The sequence below is a fragment of the Protopterus annectens genome, chromosome 5.part0, assembly GCF_019279795.1.
Source record: "Protopterus annectens isolate FY-2018-M chromosome 5.part0, PAN1.0, whole genome shotgun sequence".
NCBI lineage: Eukaryota > Metazoa > Chordata > Ceratodontiformes > Protopteridae > Protopterus > Protopterus annectens.
Genome location: NC_056735.1, coordinates 575,993,822 through 576,007,998, shown reverse-complemented (window position 1 = coordinate 576,007,998; position 14,177 = coordinate 575,993,822).

Genomic DNA, 14,177 nt, shown 5'->3' with positions numbered 1-14,177 from the left:
AACAAAGTATTAGTTTAAGTGTGTGCACCTGTATGCAACCAGTGTATAGTATGTTTTTTATGGTTTCTGTTTTCTTCCTTAACAGATTTGTTTGTTTTTCAATAGAATTGCACAGGTTATGGGTCACATTCAAGGTGAGAAACATTTTAAATGATTTTCTGTGGTCTCATTTTCATATAGCACATAAACCTGGCATTTCACCAGGGGTGTATACACTTTTGATATCCAATGTATGTAGGTGTTCATATAGCTGTTTGTGGTAGGTATGGACAGGGGGTCATAACACATTTGGACACTTCTCCAATTACAACCTGATAATCATGCCTATTCTAGTACCCATATCAGTATCAGGGCAATGCAACAACCAGTAGCTGAAGACATTTCTGTCTGTTGTATGCATTGAAACTGATATTTCACACATGTACAACATGCACAACTTATTTACCTGACTGCTTGCAACCCATGCCACTTGTTTTGTGCCTTTCAGCTGAACATACATATACATACATGTGCTCAGGGGATACCTGGTATACATTTCTGTTCTATGTTAGTATGGCACAATGTATTTGCAGTCTTGCTGCTCAGTCATACCTCTCAACCTGTTATAGCAGGACATCTGGACAATGGCACACATAAATGGGTGGCAAAGGCACATCAGTACTGACACTGTATTAATATTGCTGTAACATACATAAGTAAGTTGATTGCACATTAGGCTTTACCAGCACAGTGATAACCTGGAAGATGTCCAGCATTCTTAACTAGGCTATTATGTTACGATGTCATTGTTCACAGACTTGCCAATGGTTTGCCTGACATAACACAACTCTACACATCACCAGTCTGCAGCTGGTTGCCTATATCTATGGCATATATGTATATGGTGTTACTGACCACCACTACAGAGCAGATATGTGTGTTATCTCTAGACTTGCAGACACATGTCTGGAAGGCCTAATGATTGGTCTTGGCGAATGTATCCAGTTTGCACTCAAAGACAGCTGTAGGGTACATCACCAGTGACCTTATTTGCTTGTGCAGACCAAGGTGAGGTGGCTTCCAATGAGGCACCTGTTCCTCCATGGCCCATCCAGTGATTAATTCAACATATGATGGTAGTTGTGTATGTCTGCTGTCCACCACAGGCTTTCACCCTACCTTGAGGGATTGATATTGCCTTGTCAGGTAATGTTAAGACCATACAACTATGTAGATGCCCACATAGTATTGTGCTGTGGGCCTGGACACTGCTGATAGTTCCAACATATGGGACGTCCTTCATGTGGGCCTTGCCCCTTTTACTTGCCTGTGCAAGGGACATTACAGAGGTGTGGGGGCTACAGATTCACAGACAGTAGGTGGGAATACTTCACAGGACAAGACATGTGGAGACAGCCCAACAACATGGGGGACATAGCCCCAGAGTTGTGAACAGATTGTCTGTCATTAGTGCTGTTATACATATGATGGGTGGATAGATTGACAGGGTTGGTCTGGGCATGCATTTACTGAGTGACTTCATGTCTGTCACTGATATGTCTCTGACATACCTCTCCACTGGCATGTTGTCCACAGACTGGCCACATGTTTGCCTGTTGTGTTTGGTCTGTTCCCCAGACAGTTGTTGTCCTTGGAAAATGAGTTGGGGACTCTGGGGAATGCACTCAGTAAATACTAACATCCATTGGTAGTATTACTGACTTCATATTCCTAATAAAGGATATGTTACAACAGACCCGGTAAAATCAGCAACTGTCTCAATTTATAACAGCAATATGTCCAATCTATGCCTGTGTTTGTGCCTCTGTCCCCAAATGATGTCAGCCTTTGTCCAGATGTCATGAACTATTAGGCTCAGAGGTATTTAGTATCATTATGTCTCGCCTTCATTCCTGCTACCATCCCAGTGATGTAGCAGACCCACAGACATGTTATGGGTAAGAGGCCATAGATCTGAGTCCTGAGCCTGTACATTCTGAGGTGAATTGTACATTTGAGAGGTTGGTGTATGTCTGGCCATTGTTAACAGACTGTCAGGATTGTGTAGAAGTGTCATGTGTACATGTTATTTGGGCTGTGTAAGGAGGGGGATACATAGGTTCATCGGTTCATACTAGGCTATCTGCCCTAGGGCATTTATAAGCCTAGCCAGAGTGTGTTTGGTTTTCGCCACCCATTTTAAATTAATTTTGCTATGCCCTTTTTCGAGGTTAGTATACTGTGCCTCTGACTAACAGTGGCACAGAAGTGATACCCGGGGTAAACCTATGATCTCCCATCCACTCAACAAGATTCCTCTTGAAGAGAGTCAATGAGGGACTCTGCCTAACCTGGACTGGGATTTTATTCCAGAGTGAAGGGAGCCTCTGGGTTATGAATCTGTCCCTACAGCATATCCTATTTATTTCAGTGCTGAGTGGCATGGCCCCATGCTATCTGACTGTGCATGCTGTTCTAGTTTCTGGTTATCTAACCTCTGTTAAATGTTTGTACGGGTAGACTGTGACATGTCGTGTAACACCTCAAGATTCCCATTACACTGAGGCTTGGAGCAATATATGTATGGGTAATATGTGAATGGCAAACAGGATATGTCTATTCACACTGTCATTATACTGCATTGTTCAGTTTGCTTACTGGTATGTCACTGTGACTATGGTGCAATTGGTTGTGGGTATGCACTTTCAGACAAGTGTCTGTTTTCCAGTGGTGTTACATCCTTGCAGTGCCTGTTATCTTTGCAAATGCGTGTGTATAGCCCCAGAGCTGGACTTGGGTAGGGTTATGTCAGTCTGCTTGTAGTTTGGATGGTGCTTGGTAGCTCAGTGCAGTTTCTGTAATGTTGTGTTATGTCCATATATTTGTAGGATGTACAGTTGTCTGGCCAATACCTTTGGTCTGGTCCCCATAACTGTTGTGTATTCCTGATACATCAGTGGGATGATATGAAGATTGGGGTCACTATATTATGAAAAGCAATTGAGTCCCATACTTGAGATATTTCAGTCAATATATGTTAGGACCAACAGTGTTAGTATAGCAACTTTCTCAACTTATCTATTCACATATTTTGGATATGTCTCTATCGTGATGCATTTGTTCCCTCACTTTGGCAGGCGTGGTCCAGATTCATTGCACTAAAGGGTTTCGAGCATGTCTCTCCACTGCCAGGCGTTTGGCAGAATGTCTAGATGTTTGGTCAATACTTTGGTTCTGTTACCTAGTTTATTTGTATTTGGCTGGTAAATCACTGTGATGATCCAAGGATTTATGTCAGTGAATAATGATATAACATTTCAGTTACCATCCTATCCTTCAGAATTATAGGCTGAAATGCACCCTGTTGCTGTACAAATGTTCGCTTATAACAGCAATATTTGAAATATGTGCCTATATGTGGCCCATTTCCCCCCTTTGTACAGCCTTTGCACAGGTTTCTTGCACTAAGGTATGGCTACACTTCATGTTATATAAATACACATATATATGTTTTTTACATATTTATACACACACACATATATATATATGTATATATATATATATATATATATATATATATATATATATATATATATATATTCCTTCAGTCATATATTTATATGTGTATACATATATTATGTATCTACGTTTTCATATATACATTTCAACAGATATATATATATATATATATATATATATATATATATATATATATATTTATGTGTGTGTATATGTCTATATACAACACATGAATGATTTCATAGAGCTTTCTCACTGTTGTTGTATGTCTCTGTTGCATGATATGTTTGAAAAAGCAGCAGCAATTCCTGCGGATAAGATGGTGTAGTGGTACATTTCTTTGACTCTAGTGTACAGGGTCCTCTGTTCAAGAGTTGGGACTGTTTTTTTTTTTTTTCATTAATGTTAAATGATCAGACTGCATGATAAGTTTGAAAAAGGAACTGTAATTCTTACAGCTCAGATTGTGTAGTGAGATGTTGCTGTGATTGTAAAGCACAGCATCCTATGTTTGAAACTTGGCAGGGTTGATTATTTTGTTGTTGGGCATAACAAGGGCTGTTGGACACATAGTGATTAAGGCACTTTTAAGCAGTTGTAAACAGGTTTGCACACGTTTATGTGACCCTAGGTGATGTTAAAACATGGTTAATCCATTTTAGCTTCACATAATGATGCTTACTTCTGCTTACCCCCACACTAATTTCTTAAAAAGAAAAGAAAAAGGGGTGATAGGAAAGTAGTGAAAAAAGAGACATGCAGAGGCAAGTACAGTATGAAAGGTAGCTAGGGATATGCAGGACAGGTGTAGGGAAGGTCCATAGCTGTCCAGTTCTTCTACAGAAACAGCTGTGAATGTCTACAGAATTTGGAAATGAATTTGGACACTCAAACCCCTGGCAGAGTGGTGAGGATAATAGTAATGTGTTTTCATGCCAATTGGACCGGATAACATGTGCCCAGTGGACATGTGTGAAATGGACAGATAAATATGAGGCATAACTTTGAGAGCAGCTTGCCCCACCCCCCCATTTTTTTTTTTTTTTTTTTTTTTTTTTTAGGTGAGAGTGGAATGTTGGAGAAGGATTGTAGGTACATTTGGGGAGGTAAGTTAGGTAAGATGATTGACAAGATAGCAGATAGGGGCAGTGTATAACACATGTGGGGTGGTAAAAACCTTGGACGGGGAGGGTGGTTGGGAATCGGATGCACATGAGCCCTCAAATGGATACAGTGGGACTGAGGTCCCCACCCATGGGCAGTCACCACTGCACCTTCATGGCCCCAAAGGTGGCTGTGCTGGGGGCTGAACAGGAGGGACAGGCTGATTCTCTAGTTGCACCAGGCAGCCCTCAAGCTGGAGCAGTTGATCACTGACCTCCAATTGGAAGATGCTGTGCATCATTCCCCGGATCTGACTACAGGTGATGGTCTCCTCTCCGTGCCCACTCCCGGGGGAGTGAGCCGCTTCCTCTGAGGCAGTTCCACCCAGAGGTGGTGCAGGACCAACAGAAGAGGAAGGACTTGGTTGGGTCCCAGACAACCTGGGGCCCGGTGCCATGGCCAGATGAGACGGGACAGGTGGATCCTCTGGGATCTGCCTTCCCAGACATGCTATGGTGCTCAGGTTTTAAAAAAATATGTTGGTTAGTCATGAACAACACATTTCAAGATTAGTTATAACAGCATGCATGGATGTTCCAATTGACCCCATAAAGCAGTTTTGAAACAGTTGTATAGCAAACAGAACACATGCAAATAGGGAACGACAGTAGGCATTATAATTGCATGCAAGTTACATTGTCAGCAACAGGCCACCAATTATAGTATTTGAACGAGGTTCATTAATATTCAAGCAATCCAATATTTGTAGAACAATAAAACACAAGTCCCAACAGTAGGTTTGAAGAAAGCCTTACTCATTATTTATGTGTATACATTATTGATGCAGATAAGGGTAGGGGAAAGAGACAGATGGCAATTAACAACTGTATAGGCTTCTATTTTTCACAAGTATACTGATCAGTACTCTACTCATTACTCTCCAGGTCTGCCCTCACTTTACATATACCTATGGCCTGGGGTTGGACAGTGGAAGTGTTGTACACAGAGTATATTAGTAATGCCTTCTTATGGCTACTACAAACATTTCCTTACCTGACAGACACGAGGAGGATATTTCTGTTAACAATACCTGACTTTTTGTACGCACATTCACATATTCAGGGTTACATATGTGACACACTGAATTAGGTGTCCTGCACTAATGTTTTGTGGGTATGCTACTGACATACTCTTCCAGGATTTCTGTCACCCTAGTTATTGACAACAGTGACCACTAGCCATGACAGCATGACAGTTGAAGGACATGTATCAGAAAAAAACACTTGCTGTATGTACTTATCTTGCTGTCATTTGCAGCTTGGGGTTGTACAGTAGAAGTTTTGCACACAGTATATTAGTAAAGCCTCCCTACAGATACTACAAACATTTCCTTATCTGGCAGACCTGTGGAGGAAATTTCTGTTAACAGTACCTGACAATTTCTACACATATTCACATATTATTGTGTGACAATATGAATTCAGCTTATTACCACTGCTGTGATTCAAACCATGTCTATTTGTGCTACAAAGGTACACCACACTTCTGTTTCATCACAATGAGCTATTGAGAAATTGTTCACGCTTGCTTTACTTTTTACTCCATACTTCTCTCTGGTTTGCACAATTTGGCCTTGTAGTTCTGACATTCTGCATGGCAGATGGTTCTTGTACTGTGTATTCCTACTTTGACATTTTACAATCTGGAAAGCAATGGTTAACACAAAGCACTGCTGCAAGAGATAAAAAATTAGATTTTACAGCTTACTATTCATGGTTCAGATCTTGGTGCATGGCACATTTCATATAGTTGTTCACCTGTTTTACAGCTCGGCAATCTTTGCAAGATGAACCTCACTTCATTCTTGCTGTCAGAGCCATGGTTGCTGTGCAAAACCTGTACATATTCTTACCACAACATAACAAAGTAATTACAACAGTCTGGGGTTTTTACATTTATTGAAAGTTATGGAGACCTTTATTGATAAATGTCCTGTACATGACTACTAATCTGCTAACGGTCATTTATTAATTACACTGTACACATTTTCCTCACTGATAGTTGACATTCTACTCCTTTCTATTTATTTGCCCTGAATACTGCAATCTAGATTTGTACTCAACAGCCTCCCGGTGCAGCTTTAGCAGCCTATTTTTGTGTGCGCCCACATTCATAGCCCTCTAATCTGTAGCTGTACAGGAGATAAAGAAATATTTATGTATACCTGTCAATCACATAGTCAGGATGGACTTTGGGGAACAATAAGTGATACTGATACTTACACACTTCTGGGACATTCTGTGCCGTGTGTCTTGGGTCCACTGGTTCAAGAGCTCCCTTTTCCTATGCTTGAGGTCAGCATAATGGTGCTGGACCTGTTCACCAGTTCTAGGGACGCCAGTAGCACTGGTAAGATCACGTGGAGATGGTCCCAGGCCTCCGCTTTGTATTATGGGCCCTGGTACTGATCCTGCAGCAGTCTCCCTTCATGGTCTTTCACGAAGAGTCCAACCATGACCATGGACTCCTGAATGCCCAAACGCTGCACCTGAAAGCCTGTACCCTCACCAACACCAGCCATAGTGCCTGCAGTGATCAGATACAACTGATTATGGCTGTTTTCCCACCTGTGAGATTTAAATAGGGCTGAATTCTTACACTTTGCAGTGACTGGATGATTTTGAATATGCTGAGCTAAGCTGAGTGATGGGCAAACTGGCTAGCTAAGGTTGGCAGTGCTTAAAGGGAAAGATGTTGAACACTGTTTACCAATTTGCAAATCTGCTTAGCTTGGCTACTTTTTGCTTAGCATTTACATTTCAGCAGTGCTTACACTGGGTTAGCATAGCTGAGCACTACTTACATTGCTCACATTTCATTTTATTAAGTATTAGAATTGTGGGATTGATTCCTCATTACTGACATATTATAATTGTATGCTTACCTTCAATGACACCCCACTATGTGCTTTCATTAAATTATATTCTTGTGTGACTATACTGTATGGGGCATTTGTGTTTATTTGGGGGGTTTCCATCTTTTCTACACTGGCATCTTACTTTTTGACCTGCTACACTACCCTGGTTGACGAAAAACAGTTGTTACACAATCTAAGTTTACAAAAATAATTTTAACACTACTTTCCCATAGAAGGGCAACATGTCTATCTTGGTACTCAAGCCATGAATGTCTGCACGTAAAGCCAGGACTCTAACCACTACACTACCTTAGTTTGAAATTTTTGCCTCTATATTTACATTTATCCCCTAGGGATGTTTAAGCTATGCTAAGCAGAAGGCCATAACATGCACACATGCTTAGCTAAGCTTAAACATTCCTTAGGCTTGAAACAAAAGTTTATGCTATTTTTATATTATTATGTTATATAAGTGAGACTTGTGGTGTTCTGACAAGTCATTGAGGACTGCAATCGTGAAATAATGTCATTCATTTGGCTTTCCGGCTTCTCTCCTTAAGGGACTCCTGCTAATACATATCCTGTTATCTATCAACTTTCTAAGTGTGTGAGGGAATATTTTCAGGCGTGTCCCTAATATATTATTTATTCCCCCCATCATTTGTGCCTTTGTTAACATGTACTGTTGTAAGGGAATATTGGCATACATTTGCTTTTTGACTTCTACCCTTCCATAATTCATGCTAATGCATGACCTGTTCTCTATCAACTTTCTATGTTTGTGAGGGCTGTATGTGTGTTTTGTCACTTTTGGGGGAGTTATCCCCCATTATGTGTGCATTTGTACACATTTCCTGCTTTAGCAGGTTGCAGAAGTGTTGTACTGCTTTTTAGCAATGCAGGAGGCATGTCACAAAACCTGACACACACCCGCTGCATTGCTTTCTTGTTGCTGTTTTTATTTCAATGTCTGCAGACACTGAAATTATCATTTTTTCATTTCAGTGTCCACTGACACTGAAATACTTGCATAATATTAGAGCAAAAGCTTTAATATTATGCCAGTTTGGCTTAGAAAGTGCTGGACACCACTTTCTGAGTGCAGGAGGCATGTTTAGTGTCTGTGCACTACTCAGACATGTCCCCTGCACTCATTCATGGTTCATGTCTGTGTAGATTAAACAGCAGCGTGCCTTCATGAATATGCAAGGCACACTGCTGTTCTAAACAGACATGGACCACTCTGTGGAAGAATAGTCTTATTCTTGCATGGTGCTTCGTGAATCTGGGGAAATGTATTTTCTGTTGTCAAATGCTCATGTGTTTAGCATCTGCATTCAGTGCCTGTTAGTATTGTTTTCCTTGGAATGTAAAGCATGAATAGCATCCACAACAATTAAAATGTGTCCATTTACAGTGGAATAAGCCTCCGCCATCCATTTTATCTCTGAGATCGTTTACAACACATACATCTGATGTAATAAATTAAAATAGGTGGAGTGTTACAGGTGTGTTAAGACTTCCACTGTGGTGTTTGTGGTTCATCCACATGTCATTAGTCAGTAGAGTAACATAGTTTGCTGTTCAATTCATGAAATGGCAAAATTATATGAATGTACTGATATTACATAAACACAACTATATCTCAATATTCTTATCCATCTTAATGTTGGACAATGATATATCATCACAGGTTGCAATTGCATGGCAGTGAGATGGTTATTTGTAGCATGTCATGCTGTAAATGTTCCTGTGGTGGGTGCATTGAGTGCCATCTTGTGTAACATACCCTCATAGATAGACTGTGGTTTAATTCTGGGTCTGTGTATGTAGTACATTATAAAAACATCCTTCCTTGTCAAAGAAGCAGTGATATCGTACTGCTCACTGTTGTACAAACAGTAAAATGTAGCACATGCAGTTAGTACCGAAGTCTGGAGAGACCCTAGTCTAATAGACAGGGGTTTGAATCTGATAACATCTGTTTATCAGACAGCAGTGGCTTACACACAGATAATAGTTTATGACACTCTCAGAGAGCATCCTTTTTCAAAAAGGTAGGGCGTCCATACCCCTTATGATAGGAAAGTGCTGTTAGTTCTTAAAGTGTGTTCTTCATGACATCACTGATTTGAGTATTTCTAGCACGTCCTTGATTGTCATGCATCTCTCTGATACCTGTCCTGGCATGTGTTTGAAAATGACATGAGGAAAACGTTCATTATGTCATTCATTGATCACAGGCATTACCTCTTCTCAAGATAATTATGCTCTGTATTGTGTTTCTTCATTCGGACATTTCTTTATTACTTCTATTGTTTTCATTACAATATAGATCTTAATGACAAATGAGATTTTCCAAAAGTATTTCTTACTGTATGGCATGCTGCCAGACTATCAGAAACTGACTGGCCCTCTGTCCCAACACTTTCGTATATGTTGATGCTGTTGAATTGCTGTTATGTTACTGTTTCCTGCAAATCCAGGTGAGTATGCCCAGTATAACAATGTTGGAGAAGTTTGCAAATCGGCAATGGAGAACCTGAAATCATGAAATGTCATCTGATCTGTATTGTCATATGTCACTTATGTATGCTGTGTGTTATTAGATTTCCGTTTAGCATTTCCATGACTATACAACACTTGCTTGTCCATTACATGTTCATAGGTAATAAACTGCTGTCCTATTGGTGCCACTGATATTTCTTTAGAAAAACATGCCCATTTCTGATGTACCTGAGATTACAGCTATAAGGTCCATTTGTTCTTGTGTATATATGCTGAGGTGAAGAATACAGTAGGGGTGTCACTTTTGCACCTGAAATCCCTGCATATATATATATATATATATATATATATATATATATATATATACATACATATAGCTAGGTTCATAGGTTCATAGGTAGGTACTAGGCTATTGGCCCTATGGCCCATACAAGCCTAGCCAAAAAATGTACCCTGGCTTTCGCCACCCAAGAAAATTATTTTCCTGTACCCCTGTCGAGCAGAGCCACAGAAGTGATCCCCGGGGTGAATTTCCATTTCCCATCCCATCATCAAGATTTTTCTTGAATAGTGCTAATGAGGAGCTCTGTTTGACATAGATAGGTAGTCTGTTCCAGAATATGAGAAGTCTCTGGGACAGGACTCTATCCCTCCAGCATGTTCTGTTTATTGTGGTGACAAGGTTAAGGTCCCTAGAGCGTGTAGCTCGGAGGAATTGGGATTTCTTTAAATGGAGCATGTCCAACAGCTCTGGGTTTGAAATAGCTTTGTATGTTAGGCTGAGATCACCCCTGAGTAGGCGATGAGGTACATACCAAAAGGGGTGTTGTACTCTATAATGGGTCTAATGATTGATGAGTAGAGGGGAACAATGACTTCTTTTTCTCTGGATGAGAATCCTTTTGTGATGAGATGAGTCACATAGAAGGATTTCCTGACCACTGTGGCGATGTGATTATCAAAGGAGAGACTACTGTCCACCTGTGTTCCAAGGTCTCTTATCACATTTTCAGCATTAAGTGTACTACCAGCTATGTGGTAGTTCATGGGTACAGAGTTTTTACCAAAGGGGATGACAATACACGTTTTGGCATTGAGCTTTAGGCCATGGCTTTGACTCCAGGTATCTGTCTCAGTGAGGCCCTTTTGTAGTTTGTCCACATCGTTAGGAGTTTCAATTATGGCTCCTAGTTTGCAGTCATCTGCAAACTTTATTAGCCAAAGACCTTCTGTGTTGGCCTGCACTTCAGAGAAGTAGATACCAAACAGGAGAGGACCCAGGACTGAACCCTGTGGTACTCCACTTGTCACTGGTCTGATGTCGGATTTGGAATCCGCTACTTTCACAGTGTGGGTTCTGTCCATGAGCCAGTTGGCAACCCATCTTGTGACATAGGGATTTATACCTAGTTTAGTGAGCTTATCTATACTTCCAGAGTGGGGGATGGTGTCAAAAGCCTTGGCGAGATCTAGATAAGCTGTGTGAACCATTTTACCCTCATCTATGGCTTTGGTGACTGCTTCAAAGAAGTCAATCAGGTTTAGAAGACATGATCTGCCTTTTACAAATCCAAACTGAGTAGGGTCCAGAGTTTGGAGATTACCAATGTCTTTGTTTATGAGTTCCACAATGATACGTTCCATGGCCTTGCAGACCAGGCTCGTCAGGCTAATGGGGCGGTAGTTCCTGGGGTCCGTCGTGGCTCCCCTTTTGTGGAGTGGGATAGCTGTCGCGGTTTGCCATTCAGTGGGTACAAAGCCTGAGGTGAGGCTATGATTGAACATGGTACTTAGGTAGGGTGCCAGTTCATTCTGTAGTTCGTGTAGAACGCAGCCTGGGATATTGTCAGGTCCCATGGATGCTGTGTTCTTGGCTTTGGAGAGTGTGTTTTCTACCTGTGCAGCCATGATTATAGGAACTTTGCATTCTTCCGGTATAGAGATGAGCCCTCTAGGGGGTGAGAAGGGGGTAAAGCTAGCACTGAACCTATCTGCTAGGATGTTGACAATATCAGTTGGTTCTGTATATTTAGTGCCATTATGCTGTAACTCAGAGCAGATCTGAGTGTTCCCATTTAGATTCTTGACATAGCTATAGAATGCTTTGTGGTTGTCTTTAGAGTCAGTGGCAATTTTGTTTTCATAACTAGCTTTGGAGGATTTTATGAAGGATCTCAGCTTCTTACTGAGGTTGACCAGGGAGTTTCTCCAGTCATGGGATTTTACTCTTTTTTGCAACAGTTTCTTTCTTCTGTTGTAGAGTTTGTTTATGGCAGAGGACCACCAGATTGGCTTCCTTTTTTTGGAGGATAACATCTTGGTTCTATTAGGGATAGCATGATCCATGCACTCGTGTAAGTGCTTGTAAAGTGCATTTGTGTAGGATTCGGTATCATACCTCTATTGTCCGTCTGTATGGGTGTCATGAAGTTTGTCACTTCTGTCTTAAGAAGTGTAAAGTTGGCTTTTGAGAAGTTTTTTTACAATGGTTTCCCTAATTGAGGCTGGGAGTGGGATGTGGATGCCTAGGCTGATTAGCTTGTGGTCGGATCTGACCAACAAGGAATTGACCTCTGGTGTGGAACACCGGTTTCCCATGTTGGTAATGACCAGGTCTAGGATATTGCTGCCCCTGGTGGGGGTGTGAATAAGATGATCCAAGGTGTTGGAATTTATGAATTCTAGAAAACTTTGAGCAAAAGAGTTGGTACATGAGTAGTTTTCCCAGTTAATGGTGGGGTAGTTGAAATTGCCCATTATTAGGGTGTTGGGTTGTACCCTAATACTTTCCAGTGTATCAAGAAATGTGGAGTGTGAATCCTGGGGCATGGTGGGGGGTCTGTAGCAAGTCTGTAGCATACCATATGAAATAACTCCAGTCTCTGCACTGATTGCATAATGTGTCTTCTGTCCTTGTTAACTGTTATCTTAAGTCAGCATTTTATTTACATATATATCACATTTTCACTCCCTTTTGTTACACTGCAGCTTCATATCCCTATTACATCCTTTGCTGTTAGCATGCCCATTTTTATTTATGAACATAACTCCAGTATTATCATTGATATTAAATATCATTACATCAGCACTGCAGGAATTCTGTCAGTAATGCTTTCTTGACAATTCAGCATATTAACCTGCAGTATATAAGTACATTTTACCCTTTTCTCTTGCCATATTAATTAATTATGCAGTATAACACATTTATTATTTGTGAAAAATTCATGTATTTCATTTCCACTCCTTCAATATTCTTTCATTGTACTTCCCTTAATATTTCTGATCTAGAGCTCATGCTTATATCTAAGCTTTGCCCTCACTTGAGTTGTTTTGTTTATATTCTGTGCTCGTGCATTCAAGCACCTTTCTATGGCTGTGAACACTACTGCTGGCCAAGAAAAAGGTGCTTGCAAACATTTACTTGTACTGAGTATCATACATATTCAATTAGCACTCTTGCTCATTGCACTAATATGCTCACATTGTGTAGGGTTAGCGTGGTGCCTACATGATTGTTAATGAATCCCATGTATTCTTTTCTACAAGAGGGTGTCTGACCTTAGAGTGAAAATAAGTTGAGCAATTTGTGGAGGCATGTGTGCTTTCATCCTTTCAAAAAGATTCTTTTTTTGTGGGTGTGCCATAAACATATATATTTTGAGCCTGTAACAGTAAAGCTTTTGGTGGTCAGTTTTGGAATTACAATGACTTTCTCACTTGGGTGCAATACCTCCTCTAATATTTAATAAGTTTGGCATTGCTGCATTTTGTAATTGGGGAATAGCTGCTATTAATGTGAAAACTAACTTCTACCACTACAAAACGTACTTCCCCCTGTCCATTTTGCCAACCAATTGGCTTACTTACCTTTGAACAACAGGCTTATTATTTACTCTTTCTGTTGATGGATGGGTACTGGGCTTCCAGGGATGCTCTCAAATCCTCTCTCCAGGGACATACCAGACCCATCACTAGGCAGGGTGAGAGTCCTTTCATCCATTTTTTCCCCTGAAAAGGGATCTCAGTAGTGACACAAGATGGGATGAAGAGCGAGCCCAAACACTTCTTAAAACAACAGCCTTTTGCCCATTAATTTCCCAGTTCTGAGTTCACCAGCCTCATCACTTCTTCAAAGGCATGATTCAGATGG